Below are 16,245 nucleotides of genomic sequence, written 5' to 3'. Positions count from 1 at the left end.
AGATAGAAATGTGGGAGTTTATTAAAAATGGAAAATCCCAGACCTTACCCCAGATTTAATGAATCAGAAACTCTGGGGGAGGGATGCAGCAATCTGGATTTTAACAAGGCTTCCATGCAACCACCTGTTGCATGTTCAAGACTGAGAACCACTGGCCTAGTTTTACTGAACCACTGGCGGTTCCCCAAGCCGTACTGTGTGTTGGACATCTCTAAGTCTTTGCACATGCTATTCTCTGCCCAGAAGTCCATCCTCCCTCCCTTTCCTCTTTTGAGAGTCAAATCAAAGATTTGTAAGATTTTTCTGGCCAGTCTATTTTCTCCTACCCATGGTGACTGCCTCTCTCCAGTATGCTTCCATGGAAACCAGTGAAAACATCTATCATTCATGCTCCAGGCTTCATTGTAGCTCATGGTTTATGTGTCTACCTTCTTAAAATATGGCAAACTTCCCAAGGTCGTGGCTGCGTTTGTCATAGCATAGTGCTGTGACTCAGAAAATGTTGAGGGGAAATGTTATTGAAGAACAAAATGCGGAGAGAGGAGAGGAAAGGAAAGTGAATGCCTGCCAAGAGATTGACAACCACCCCAGCTATCGAAGTGACACTGACTAATAAGTACTGTGCTAATGCTTCATGGAGACTGTGCCATTTACTCCTTCCATCACCTCTACCCTCACTTAGCAGAGAGAGAAACTAAGGCACAGAGAGGTTGCATAACATTTCCAAGTTGCCCCCCAGTTGTACATGGGAGAGCCGAGATTCACTCACAAGCAGTTTTATTCCACAGAGTGTACTTTTTAAAAATTTTTTAAACTTTATTTTTAGCTGTCAATGGATCCTTTATTTATTTATATGTGATACTGAGAATCAAACCCAGGGACTCACACATGCCAGGCAAGCACTCCACCACTGAGCCACAACCCTAGCCCCCAGAGTGTGTTCTTAACCCTCCAGTCTGAGGAAGGAGGTAGCTTTCTTTGAAGCTGTTATAATATTCACTAGTTCAACAACTATTTCCTCAGAGACTGCTCTTTGCCAGACTGAGAATACAAGGTAAGGCTGGAAAGGACATGCCAGATAAAAATCACAGTCACAATACTGCCCTTGAGGGGCTTATTTCAGCAAGAAAGCAGAGATCTATAAACCAGCAAATGATTCATCGAAGGACAATAACTGAGGAATATGCAAAGTCTACTTAGATCTAGCAATAGGCAGGATGGATCTGTTCTACCAGTGGTGACTTTTGATTTGGATCTTAGAAACAGAGAAGCAAGAGAGGGAGACAAGATTCAGGGCAGAAGGAAATGCAGTAATGACAAAGAAGGCACAACTGTCTTAATCCTGCAGCAGGATGAGTTGTCCTGTGTGGCTGGATAGAGGATTGTGCGCAGACACTCTGGATTGACATGCTCAGCGTGTGCTCCTGTTGCTCACTGTTCCAAAGAATCAGAAACAAAGCCACATATCCAGAGTGTCTTGAAGCATATGATTCTACCAATGAAATGTACTCTCAAGGTCTGTCAATCTGCACACAGTGGCAGAGCAGTTAATTAAAGTATCATTTGTGGTCCCATTTGTGGAAAAGTATCCAAGAAACCAAAATGTCAAAGGCCAAGTGGCTAAGGTAATACACCTTGATAGCACAAATGATGAATTCAAAGGCTGGGGATTGGTTGGCTGGTGTCTTGAGTCCTCATGGAGTACAAAGAGAAAAACTCAGCAGAGTTACCAGTGTCATCCCATAACTGGTGCCAAATTCTGTGTCAGTGTTAACCCTGCAGCAAGAGGCAGACGCCCAAAATAACAGTTTAATCAAGTTAGAAGCCTATTTCTCTGCTAAATTTCCAGAGGTAGAAAGGCCAGCTGTGGCAGCTCTGTACCATGGTGCAGTCCAACTTGCCGCTCCTCATTCCCTCTGATGTGATGATCTTCATGCTCATAGGCTTGGATAGTAGCTACCACATCCCACCTGGACTGCAGGATGAAGAAGGTAGAAAAGAGACCAAACAAGGACATGTGTCAGATACCTCTTGAAAACGTTCTTGGAAACTCTCACATTTTACTTTGTTAAGCACACCACTGTTCAGAACTCCGTCACCAATCTACCTCTAACTGCAAAAGAGACTGGAGAAAGTAATCACCAATTGTTATTCTTGTAATCAGAAGTGGGGCAGTCTGTAACTTCTCCCACAAAATGCACTGTGGAGAGTGTCAGAGGAGGAAATTCCTCCCATAACCTATGGGAGCCAGTTGGGAGAGGACATGTCAAGAAGTTTGGAATTTTTCCTCCTGGCAATGAGGAATTATCAGAGAAGTTTCGGCAGCAGAGAAGTATGAACTGAGCTGTTTTAAAGCCATCTCCTTGACAACATGGATGAGTTCTGGGGGACAATGTTGTGACCTACAGACAAGTAGAAAACTGTTGTCCCAGTCCAAGTAAGAGAGGATGAAGGCCTGAATTAGGAAGTGATAATAGAATGGAGAAAATGAAAGGGTGAGATATGTTAGAGTAGAGAGGTCAGACCTGGTGACCATTAGGTAATGATGGAGAAAGCACAGAATTTACATGATACCAGGTTTTCAGCTGGAGCAATTTGGTAAATGGCAATGCTACTAACCAAAATAGAGAAAGGAAGTAGGGAGTGAAGGAGGCTGCTAGTGATGTGGAGAATGTGGTTAGTTTGGTTTGGGATATGTTGAGTTTAAGGCTCCCATTGGGTGGAAGATGTTCGGCCAGCAGACAAAAATATGTATCTGGAGCACTGGGTAGAAATCAGGGTTGGAGGTACCAATTCAGTAGTTTTGTGCATCTGAGTGACAGTTGCAGTCATGAATTTGGGTTGGCTGATCAGAAAAGAATGAGAAAACAAAGGATGAAGCCTGGAAAAGCAGCAGTTGTGTGAGTCCCCTATAGAGTTCATTCTGATGGAAACTTCTCTGGGAATTATAGGTCAAGAAATTTGAGGTTGCAGATGTCTCCTTTTCCCAGACATCTAGGACTTGGGTTAGATCTTTCCATTTCAAGAAAAGGTAAAACCACTAAAGACCTTTTCTTTCCTTGGTGGAAACATTTTTACACCAAGTAATTTCAAGAGTGGGGGAAAAGTCACATTTGAAGTTGAGGTTTCCGTTTCTACTCTGTAATACAGTAGAGACTGTGCCTAGAAAAGCTCCTGCCTGTCTCCAGGGAACTGCCTTGCAATTATCCCACCAGGTCTGGGAAGGGACAGTGTCAGCAGGTTGAGATGTGCATTGAGGGCAATGATAGATCAGGGCAGCTCTCTTACAAACTGCTTTCAATTTCTGGTGATTTAATGCCCTTATGATTGCTTTCAGAAAAAAGGGATTTGATTGTGGGTCTTAGTATCTGCTTCAATTCTAGAAAAGGTTTTAGAAAATCGGTTGGTACATAGTACCCCTTTTTTTCTCCACTGATTCTTATTTTCCCTTCTCCTTCTCCACCTCCACTTCTTTTTTCTTCTCTTCTCCCTCTTCTTTTTATCTCCCTCTACCTTCTCACCTTGAGCTGTTGCATAGTATAACCCACATTCGAAACTTTGCTCTCTTGAAATTGAATGATTATAATTTGGAAATGACTTTGGGTCAAAAAATAAATCAAAATGCTCAGTCCTTGCTCAATCCTAAAACAGAATACCTTTAATGACCAGAATCCAAGTAAAGGGTCCTAGAATCCTCCTGAAAACACTATAAATCCAATCCATCTTAAGCAATAAAAATGATCTAAAATTAAAATAATTGGTATACTTGTTTAAATTGGAAAGTTTGTGTACAGGATTCATATGGGATCCTAGGATTAGTGTGAATTCAGTTCAGTACCTAATATTCCTCACCTTGGTATACTTGACTATGTTCTCTGATATTCAGCATGATGGCCTACAACATTTTAAAATTAGCCTTCATCAAAGATTCAATTATAGTCATTGAGCTCTAGCTAAGTAATGGGCAAAATGCAATTGGCAACAATATTTTCACTTTTGAAAAAGAAAATCGTTAAGGAAACTATGGTAAAATATTTCATAAAGCAAAATTTATTTTTAAAACAGTCCTTTATTATGAGATCATGTCCCTTATTTTGTTGTCAACTGTCTCTTCTTTTGTTAAAATGGTAGTGCCAGTATGACAGGTCCTTTTTTAATGACTTTACTTTGTAAAATTAAAAGTTGGCACACCATTGCCACTTCCTAGAGTTATTTTGGAATTTTACTTATTGGTGAAATATCAAAACCTCAGAATCCCTGTTGGAATGCTTTCCTATAAGCTGGGAAACAAACTGGACTTTCTGTCAGGCTGGGCCCATCTGGTTCTTCTTGGTCTTGTTCCCTGTTCCTGATCACAGAAACTGGCAAAGTAGGTGAACATTAAGAAATGGGAATGAAAGGCCTAAACAGGGCTCATGTTTGTTTCCTTCATTTGTCACCAAAATGTTGAACGCTTTAATGTACTTTTAAAATTATGTACTTTTCAAATGTACTTTAATGTACTTTTTAAAATTATGTGTATTTTTAAAAATATGTGTACTTTAAATAAATCATTTACATGTACAAAAGTCAAAACAGGCCACTGCCACAGAGCATCGGGGCATAGCAGGTTTTGCATGTTAGCCTCAAAGTTTTGCATAGACACCCCCATGCAGACCTGGATTTAGGGTTCCAAGCCCCAAGAATAAAGCATCAGACCTTTCTCTGCTGGGAAGTAAATGGTGAGACATAAGCTCACCTAAGTCCCTGCAGGGATCCAGTTTAACATGACTCTAACCATGTTGGTCCTAAGCAACATTTTGCCAGCCAGGTGACCTTGGCACACATATCCTAAAACCTAACAGGACAAACAAAGTCATTCAGTTAGTCTACCAAGCTATTGGGCTGGCCACCTGTGTTGTTTTTCACCTGAGCTGGACCAGTTAATAATCGTTGAGAAAGCCAAGTTACATCCTGATGGACGAAGGCCCGCCTCTGTCAAGCTTTGCATATAAACCCCTCCTTCCTATCTCGGGGTGCTGGAATTCTCTTGTGTTGCCACCCAAAGATGGCATCTGTCTGTAAGCCCCTAATAAGAATTCCACTTTGTGCAATTTTGGATCTATCTTCCTTTTTCTTTGGCCTCATGGTACCTTCTGCCTTTGGCCACTGGTTCACATACACCAGGACTGGGGTTTCCAAAACAATGTCAAAGACAATAAAGATTCTGGGTTGATTAAAACATACTTTAAATCAAAACTTGAGTTCTCTTGAGACAGTCAGGGACCACCATAAGGACAAAGGGCAGATGTACTCCTGGGCCTTAACTCATAGATTGTTAGCTATCATAAACGTGGTACGTGCATTCCCTGCTGTCCATTTTCCTTCCTGGCTTGTTAGCTATTTACCAGCATGTTAGGTGCCTTTCCCTACCTTCTCACTCACTTATTCTCCAACGGTTTAATTGGCCTCAAAAAACAGTTAAGTTATTAAAGCCAGGAAGCCCTCACCGTGAATCTCCAAGGACAAACAAAATAAAGGATAAAACAGTTAAGGAGTCACTGAAAGAGCAAATTCCCAGGGCCCTTAACTTCTTATGTGCCAAAATTTGGGTTTTCTTCCACCCTCCACCTATATGTTCTCTTAACAGGTACAGCAACTCCTTATCACAGGGCAGAGACATTATATAGGATGTGGCATGTAATTATGAAAAATTCAAATAACATGTTTGTATTTAAAAATCACTCTCTGCTCATTGTGGCTAACTACCCCTCCCTCAAGGTTAAAGTGTTTTTCCAGGAAAAGAAAAACACTTTTTGAAACTTACCCAAAGCCAATTAATATTCCTAAACTCCAGCTCACCCCAGCCTTCATCCTGGGAACCATCCGGACACTCTTTTGGCTATTGCTGCATCTCCATCCTACCTAATAAAGAGTCTTGTTCCTGTGGCAATTGTGATTTTACCTAATTCTTCTGATGGAGAGCACAAGTACCCACTGAACCACTACCTCTGACCTTCAAAATCAAAGACAAAATTTTGAAATTGTTTTTCAAGAATCAGAAAAAATGCCTCTTTGTATGAGTTTTTAATCCACACGGCTTGATAGCACCATCGTCATGATTCTATTGCTATTTCCCAGAGGTCAGCAACCATTCCTGATAAAAATGCTCCTGCAACTGGGAAAGGTACAGGCTCCAGCCCCTTCTAATTATTAACCATGGGGCTACAGACCTCCAGTTCTGTTGCCAGGGGACCCTAAGTGCTGCTTAAAGAAGCAGGGAGATGATGGTGAACTACTCCATGAAAGGTAGGAACACTCTGGAGCCATCCTGCGGTTGATCCCTTCACACAGAAGGACAGCTCTAACAGGATTTAAAAATAGGGCTGAGGGTGTAGTTCAGTGGTAGACCATTTGTTTAAAATGCAGCAATCCCCAGCACATATTTTCATTATAAAACAGTTCAGAAAGAACGAATTATTCATAATACCACCACCTAGAAATTGCCACTGTTAACATTTTGATTAATATTCTTCCAAGGATGGATGAATGATTGGAGGAGTGGACAGTCACAGTTACCCTCACAATGTTCTTATATGTTTACTGTGGAGGTGGCAATTGATAAGATGATGCTGGAGACTGATTTTTAAATACAAACACATTATTTGAATTTTTCACAATTGCATATTAGTTTGTTTTATTCTCAAAAAAAAAAAAAAAAATCTCTTTTTTTTTTTAAATGGCAAAACCAAGGCAATCATTCTTGGGAATTATGGGGTTTATCAGGGGAACGCTGAGCACTAGATGACGAGAGCCGCCTCCTGGCGAGGGTACAGCCCTAGGGAGGATAGATCCATCTGGCACAGGAGGCTTGCGGAAGGCAGCGGGTGACAGCCTAAGACCAGGCGGCGTGCTACCCGCGGCTGCTGGAATCCCAGCCAATGCTGGGAAAGGCTGCCTTGATCAGGAAGCTGCGCATGCGCATTGGAGCGCCAGCTTTGCGGCGATACGTGGTGCTGGTGCAATTTTACTTAGGATACCAATTGCATTCCGGGACTGTTTCTCTGGGAACAAGGTGATTTCACCTGGGCGCTGGTTCTCCCGCGCCCCTGGTAGGGCTTTTCTTCTCTATTGGAGAAGACACAGAATTGCCCAGGCTGGCACCAAATCTGGAAAAGGCGCGAATGCGCAGGGTCGCGGCCCCATGGCGCCCTCTGCCGGGACCCAGGCGCTGTGCGAGCCGGTAGCCTAGGTGGCCGGCAGGAAGCGAGCCTCAGAATCTCTGGCTCCTGAGGGAGAAGACCCAGCCTAATTAAGGCATCCATGGTTTTCTGAGATTAGGTTTTGGTTTTCATTTCCATCTTCCTGCCTCTCCATCCATGTTTCCGTCTACCTGTGTCTTTTTTTGTTTGTTTTAAACAGTATCAATTATTTTTTTCACCCTCCAAAAGCAATGCTTATTACTTAAGCATTACTTAATAAGCAGTGCTTCTTACTTATTAAAAACTTTTTTTAAGCCCAGAAAAGCATAAAGCAGACTAGTAAACCACCTTCAGTTTCATCAGAGATTAGTACATGTTGAAAATATCTCTTCTTTCTTTATACACAAACACATTTAAACAGTAAGTATCTATTTAAACGAGCTGAACAGTGCTACTGAAAGAGTCAGAACTGGTGTTAAACTGACCTGGTTGAAGAAAAGGCCAAATTACAAGCAGTTGGAACTCCCTGCCCTTAAAAGGGGTCCTGGCTGCCTCTTGGCTTAATATACTAATTATTCTAGTCTGCAAAGAAACTTTTCCTCTTGCCTGCGGTTGCATAAGCAAAAGTCCATAGCTAAGTTGCATAGCTAAAGCTACTTGTAAGGGACAAGTAGGTGACAGTGGTTAGTGGGTCTGCAGTGGAAAGAAAAATTGGTCTCAACGTGAACTTTCAATAGCTAGAAGACACAGCTCCTCCCTATGCAGGGCAGCTCTGCCTCCACCCTTGCACCTGGTCCCACGCTTGTTCCCACTGCTGTATGACTCATCAGGTGTGAGTCTCGTCTCCATCTCTAGGTTGTAAATAATCAACAGCAGGAATACTCTCAAGGGCCTTTGCACCTTTTTCTTTCACTTGGCAGAGTGCAAAGTCCCTTTGATCATTCTCTATGTCTTTTTATTTTCCTCGACACATTTTTTCTATTTTCCTCGACATATTTTCCGATGATCACGTTGCTGGTTTGCCACTGTCACTCCAGAGAAGGGCACAGGGGAAGCAAAGCTTGACATAGAGCTTTAGGACAATTTCTTGCCCACCTTCCCCTTCCTTCTGCTGATTGGGACCCCTAAACAAGATCCCTTTTTATGAGTTAGTAAGTTTTATTTAATGATCAGTCAGGTTCTTTCCAGGCATATTATAAAAACATGGGACTGACAGAAAGGTTGTCCTGAAGTTGCCTCTTCTACCTCCGTTTCTGGAAGGCCAATGAGAATATTTTTAAATACACCCAAGAAAATTTCCATAATAGTTTGTTCCACCTTCTTTTAATACTGGGAAGATCTTCCTTATATTTGATTTCAGGCTCTCGTTGTTTTACTTTCCCTCCATCCTTTTACTTACAAATTTTCTTCATCTTCATGTTTATTTCTTTTCAAATCCATTCTGCCAAAATTGATCTTTTAATTGGATTTCTTTACAAGACCCTTCTTTATGGAAATTCAAACATCCTGAGCTCTCCTCCCTCCCTCTTTGCCCATTCCATCTTCTCTCTCCTCTTCTTCCGTCCCCCTTCTCTCCTCTGGTCACCTGCAGCCTGGCAGAGGCTGAGGCAGAGAGAAGAGGTAGGAGAGGATCCATTTGTAGAGGTGATGGTGTGAAGTGTGGAGGGACCAAGTCAAATCCTCCAGCCTTTATATCCCTATGAATTGAAATGAAATCTCTAGTGACATCTACACTGTTCAGCAGTGCTTAATAGCAGATTTTCCTCTGGGGGAACATAAAGAAGGGCTGTGTTGCCCTGTAAGTTCTGCTTGGGTGAAAATAAAAGCTTTAGGAAATAAAACCACTATCTGGATCATTCTGATATGAGGGACCAGACCTTGCCTGGTCTGACCATTTTTTTTTTTTTTTTTTTTTTTTTTGGGTGCTGGAGATCGAACCCAGGGCCTTGTGCTTGCAAGGCAAGCACTCTACCGACTGAGCTATCTCCCCAGCCCCCCAGTTTGTATTTTTTATAGTCAGTGAGTGAGGTAGAAAGTTTGCAATCCTCAGAAGTAAAGGTAGGCCCTCATTTCTCTTAGGGTTCTTTTTAACTGTGTACTCATGAGTAAATTACCTGACCTCACCTGTGGGTATGCTTCTGTGATTGTCATAGGACTCAAATGAGCTAGATGGAGGGGTGGATGTTGCCTTGAAGCTGCAAATTTTACAACCTTTCAAACCTTTACAAGTTTTCTAAACTTGAAAACATTACACCTCCCTATGTTTGATTCTCCTGCATCACTGTTGAAGGCTCCAAATTAGTAATAGGGGCAGCCTACTGGAGTGGACATGACTCAGCGTTGAATTAAATGATCCCTCCACCATGTAGTGTCTCACACTTGTCAATCAAAGACTTTGAACTGGAATTGATTTTACTGCAGTTGAAAAACCAAGGCTCAGAAAGATTGAACAACTTGTACAAAGGAATACAGCTTAGCTTATGACAGGACCAGGAATGGGATGTAACCCATACAACTTTTAACCATCCTGTTCTTCCACCATCTTCCAATGGAGAGAGGAAAGGAGTGTTTCCTTGAGATTGTCCTGGGATGTCACTGTGTCCCATGATGGTGTGCCATGCAGGGGACACAGAGAAAGGGATAAAACATCTTAGACTCCTGTGCTTTCAGCAGTGGGAAGAGAAACGCATTATTCTTTAGGCATTTAGAATCTTATTTTTTTAATAATGCTCCTTACCTGCAATCACTAAGCTGAAACATGCATTTTGAAGCCTTTTGAAAATTTTATAGAGTAGGATTTCAAAACAGACAACTTAATAGCCTGCTTCTGTGTTAAATGATTCATCTCAAATTAAAATTCTCTCTGCATTTTTCAGAACTAGTGGGATGGTGATCTCTCTCAGGGACTGAGCTACTCTAACCCAACCCTTTGTAAATATTGATTGACCAGTTTGATGCTAAAACACTTGTTGCTCTGTAGACTACAGCTTGCTTGATCAACTCCAGAACTGAGCCTAAGCTGCATTTAGGACACAGACGCAGTTTGAAAGACTCAGACACTTACGTGTGACCTCACAGAAAATGATCATCTAATTTGGATGTGGCTGAGCAACTTAGTAATAATTTTTCCATTAAGTCACATGATTCATATCTGGCCTTATTCTTATGTGTACCCATGTTGACTATAAAGTACACACTCAAAGATAAGAGAATTATATCCCTTCTGTTAGCATAATTAGGCACCAAAACTCTGCCACCCGACCCCATACACACACTCAAATGTCCCCTTGGGTGCACATGAGCAGGTAAAGATAGACCCTCTAAGCTTGAAAACAAGAACCAAAAGTGTTTAGAAATGGCTATCGGGATCAGAGCAATGTCCTGGGAGCAACAGGAGACTAGAAATAAGGGTTCTTTTGGAATCCTGTTGGAGATTTTATTTTTGCCTGTTTATTTTAATAACTCACCTAAAGTGAGACTCTTTACACAAGAATTGAATCTTTTTCCCATGTGCAGAGGATGACAAACAGCTTTCTCACTTCCCCCGCTAAGTGCTCCACTGTGTTTGGAGGCAAATCTTGTAGGCTGTGACTCCAGTTAACTATGAGCTCAAACCAAGAACCAGTTCTGGCACACAAGTGACAGGAACAGAGCTCAAGCCACCATGCAGGAGTCTTGGGACACCCTTCTGCTTTGGGTTTCAGCACATTTGAGCCCCTCCTCTCCATGCTTGTCCTTTAACTGCAGCCGGCCACAGTTGGGGAAGAGGACTCTCCTGGGCACAATGACATCAGGTGGTCATTATCTCCTCCTTGGGAAAGGGGGAAAGGAGACTCTCAGAACAAGCCCCATTCAACTGAGCAAGTGCTAGCTCCATTTCCTGAGATATTAAATTGGGCCACTTACATAATACAATTTGTTTTCTGAATTTTTTTTTCTCAGCCTGGGGGAGCTGCAGATAGAATTTCAGCATAGATCATTGTTCAGTGAGAGGGCCCTCTTCTCCCTAGGACGTACAGCAGAGCAAAAGGCAGGTAGGGCTGGGAAGCAGACTTGCCAGGGCTTCTCCTATCCTTCCTGCCACCCACTACTGCCTGCCCCCAACCTTCTCACTTCACTTTATAGTTTGGGGGTCAGCATTCCTAACACCTTCCCCAATCCAGGGTCAGATAGCAGTGGGTCAGGGCTTTAATAAGCAGGAGTTGAAGAGAGAATAAAGCTTAGCCAACTCCTTCCAAACATCAATGAGAAGAATATTCTGTGACTTTGAGGTAGAAGTGACAAACTTCCACCTGTACCTTGAGAGCCATCCAGGTCTGGGGCAAACCTGACCAACACCTGTGATCCAGAGGTATGTGGGATCTAGAGTTCCTTGCATTGCCATCCCCACAGTGTCTGGAGTAGTGAACTCTGGGCTCCTACAGGAATACTGTACTGGGTAATTTCTTGATAGCAAACTTGCTTCCCAGCCCAGTATTTCTCCCACTTCTTCTTACTTGGTGACATTAATGTCACATACTCTCCATGCTATCAGTTAGATCACCCTTTTCTGTCTGTTTCAAAACAATTAATGAGATGTATGGGGAGTGACAATCAGGATAAACTTGCATTTGCCCCAAATAACATTGGAAAAAGAATTTATTCATAAGTGTTAATATTTATTGTAATTAATGTCTTGCCACCCTTAGCCGTGGGTGAGAACAACTGGCCTAGTCCATGGGATCGGGTTTCTGCTCAGATGCTGTCAGGACTAGTCTGCCCGTGAGTCTAGGGTCCTCATCACTGCCACAGACCTTGCCAACTCCACTTCCTGGTGGAATGGACCCCTTTGCTCTATATATCCAACTATGGGTGGGATCTTGTTTCGTTGGGGCATGATGCTAATGCTTTTTCAATGATTCATTACACAAGTTGCCAAATTATTTTTCTTATAAGTTACTTCCAATTCTATCACTTATGCACAGAATTAAACCTGTTTGTTATGGTGAGAACCTGAGTTTGTTGTAGTGGGATTAAGACTGTGGGTCGTGTCCCATGAAGACCAGTCTAGCAACTAGCATGGTGACCGCCTGCTGGTGAAGCCCACTATTGTATTTCTCTCAAAAGAATATTTTGCAAAAATTATGTGAAATTCCATTTCAGTGATCATAACAAAAGTTTTATACTAATATACTAATTTTCATTTGTTTACATACTCTCTAGGACTGCTCTCATGCTAAAATGACATGCTAAGTAGTTGTGGTAGGGCCTATATGCTGTCATTGCTTGGCACTGTGTACAACTAATTTTAACACAATAATGCTTCAAGTGCCACAAGTTTCACCACACAGTGACTTTTTATAGGGGGGGTGGTACCAGGGATTGAACTCAGAGGCACTCAACCACTGAGCCACATCCCCATCCCTATTTTGTATTTTATTTAGAGACAGGGTCTCATTGAGTTGCTTGGTATCTCACTGTTGCTGAGGCTGACTTTGAACTGAGATCCTCCTGACTCGACCTCCAGAGCCACTGGGATTACAAGCATGGGCCACTGCGCCTGGTCACACAGTGGCATTTAAAAAAAATTTTTTTTATTACTTGTGCATATCCATCATGACAAAAAAGTGGACTTTGAATTTTTCGCTGGTTTTTTTGTTTTGTTTTGTTTTGTTTTTGGTACTGGGAATTGAACTCAGGGGTGTTTTACCACTAAGCTGCATTCCCAGTTCCCTGCCTCCTGCCCTCTCCACTTTTTTTGAGACAGGGTCTTGCTAAATTTCTTAGGGCCTTGCTCAACTGGGGAGGCTGGCCTTGAACCTGCAATTCTTCTGCCTCGGTTTCCCAGGTTGCTGGGTTACAGACTTGTGCCACCATGTCCAGCAAAAGTTGCACTCTTAAGAAATGTCATCTATTTTGTTATCAATTAGATGTTAAAGCATTGTTTTATTATGTAATGACACTACTGGACTGAAAGAATACAATGTATGGCCTTGCACAGTGGCACACACCTGTAATCCCAGTAGCTCAGGAGCCTGAGACAAGAGAATCTCCAGTTCAAAGCCAGCCTCAGCAACAATGAGGCACTAAGCAACTTAGTGAGACCCTGACTCTAAATAAAATACAAAAAATAGGGCCGGGGATATGGCTCAGTGGTCAAGTACCCCTGAGCTCAATACCCAGTATCAAACAAACAAACAAAAAGAATATAATGTATGTTGATGTTATCAGACTAAGAATTCATCACAGTTTCCCAAGTCATGGGAATACAATGGCCAGAAAAATTAGAAGATTTAAAATGGAATATCTTATTATAGAATTTCTCCACAAAAATTAAAAATGAAAAAGGAGGTTGCAACAAAATTAATTTTCTAAGTGGCTCATTTATTAGCCAAATGAGAAGAACTGTTTGCCAAGGGTGAGGTAATTACCTGTATTTAATTGTTGCAACTGAAGCAATGTGTCCAAACAAAATGAACTTATTCAGGACTATTATTAGCTTTTTGGCAAGACTAGTCACTCAAAAATTTGGAGACATTGGAATTGGCATCAATACTCAATCTAAAAAAACAAAGGCAAGTCATTTTAAATGATTTTTCTTGGCTCTTGATAAGTCAACTGATATCACTAATTCTACACAGCAGTTTATTCAAGGGGTCAAAGACAAATTCAAAGTCATGAAGAGTTAACCTGCATGGGTAATTGACATGGAACAGTTAGAGTTAAGAACATTTTCAAAGCTATCAAGAAAAACACTAATTCATTATAATTTGAAGTAGAATTTACTAAAGTATGTTAAAACCTATGTGAAACACGTGCCTGCAGAAAAAGTTGAATCTATCTGGATCTATTTTACAATGATGATTTAGCTGTTTATTATTGAACCAGTGGTGCCACCAGTAAACTTCCTTATTCTCATGGATTTAAGCATAATTCCATGAATGCTTATGAGAAATAAGAGCTGAACATTCTGATCTTCCCAGTCATGCATTTGTTTGATGTTTTAACAGTGGTTAAGTATTATTGTAATTTTTTGAGCTCAGGACTAAGATTGAAATTTTTCTAAGCAGGAAGAATCACCCTTATTCTCTATATTTGAACACTGAATGACTGGGAATTAGCTTTTACTACAGACAATGTTTCTGAGTGAATTCAACTTAAAATTACAAGTCAAGTCAGCACTTTTATATGAAAACTATTTTTCAGTAAAGTCATTTTGACCACAACCAAATGAATAACAACTTATGTCAAGCTTCTTTATACACTTCCCATGCTGTCAAAAAATAAAATAAGAAGTGATATCTTCATTCCCACACAAATTTGTAGCAGATATATTTATTGAACTCCAAAGATAATTCTTGCAGGACATTTCAGACCTCAATATAAGTGCAAAGGAAATGTCCATATTTCAAAGTCTGTTAAATGTACAATTGAAAAGTTTTCACCTAGCCTTCAACTGGAAGTAATTAATTTTCAATCGAAAAGGAAAATATCGAGGCAAGAATCTAGGTCTATAAATGCCTTCCAAACAGTAAAATGCTCAGTTAAAGTCATATGTTCATGGAGAAAGATTGGTAGTAAGCAATATCCTCTGCATGAAAAGACATTTTTAAGGATGAAATATATAAAATTTTCTTATAGATAAGCATTAACTAATGACATTTGTGATAAATTTTGATGATAAGAAAACTTACTTTAAAAGTAATTATTGGGGGGGTGGGAGGGAGGCAAGAGTGGAGGAAGGATGGATTGTATAGAGGAAAAAGGGGTTGGGAGAGGGTGGGGGGAAGGAAAAGTAACAGAATGAGACAAATATCATTACCCTATGTAGATGTATGATTACACAAGTGGTGCAACGCTACTTCATGTGCAACCAGAGAAACAACATTTGTACTGCATTTGTGTACAATGAATCAAAATAAATGAATTTTTTTAAAAAAAGTAATTATTAGGGTCTGGGACTGTAGCTCAATGACAGAGCACTTGCCTGGCACATGTGAGGCAGTGGGTTCAATCCTCAGCACTACATTAAAAAAATAAATAAAGGCATGCTGTCCATCTACAACTACAAAAAAATTGTTTTAAAAGTAAGAGAAGAATGGAGGAACTTTGGATTATGTAGCGGGAAATGAGAGTGGGGAGGGGGCAGGGGTATGAAAGATGGTGGAATGAGACAGACATACATGTACATGTATGATTACACAAATGGTGTGAATCTACATCGTGTACAACCATGGAAATAAAAAGTTGTACCCCATTTGTGTACAACAAATCAAAATGCAGTCTGTAAAAATAAAAAAGAATTATTTTATTATGAATTTCATCAATAAGAAAATAGTAGAAATTTGCTGTCTCTCCTGATATGTAAGTTATTACTTAATATTCTCAGTTTTGACTTTTGGTTGACAAAGTCTAATATATTTGTTTTATTATTTATTTATTTTCTGGTCCTTGACAAAAAATTTTTCCAATCCTGCTCTAATTTAATGAATCCTAAATTACTGCTTAACGTATACTGTCTCTATAAGTGCTTATTGGATGACTTTGTTCTGGAACAAGTAGTAAGAGAAATTAAACATAGGAACAAGATTGCTGATACACTTCTTTGAGAAATTGATATTCATATTTAACAGTCTTTCAAGAGATCTAGAGTTGTGATCTAAACACCGTCAGGATTACAAGGGTTCACTTTCCGTATTTTCTTAATTTTAAGATATGAACAGTTCAATATAAGCAATGAATTCAGTAACATATTTTCAGGAAAATAAGCCAAATTATATTGGTATAAAAACCAAATATATTGAGCTGTATATTTAATTGTACACATTGGTGTAAAAGCATATCCTAGTTTCAAAAATTTTAATGTTAAAATATACACACATATATACACATAAGTATATCTTTGTATGTATGCAAACACATGAATAAAAATTAGAAAATCTGATAATTTTGATTATATATGTGAATAAAAATTTGGGACATCCAGTAATTTCCCACACTTCCCATTCAGTTTGGGTATAATGTTTAAGTCTAGGTCAAATAACTTTTTTCCAGTCATTTAATGACAGGTTTGCAGCTCCAGAGA

Source organism: Sciurus carolinensis, chromosome 1 (genome assembly GCF_902686445.1).
Source record: "Sciurus carolinensis chromosome 1, mSciCar1.2, whole genome shotgun sequence".
Lineage (NCBI taxonomy): Eukaryota > Metazoa > Chordata > Mammalia > Rodentia > Sciuridae > Sciurus > Sciurus carolinensis.
Note: the sequence above shows the minus strand (reverse complement) of the source record.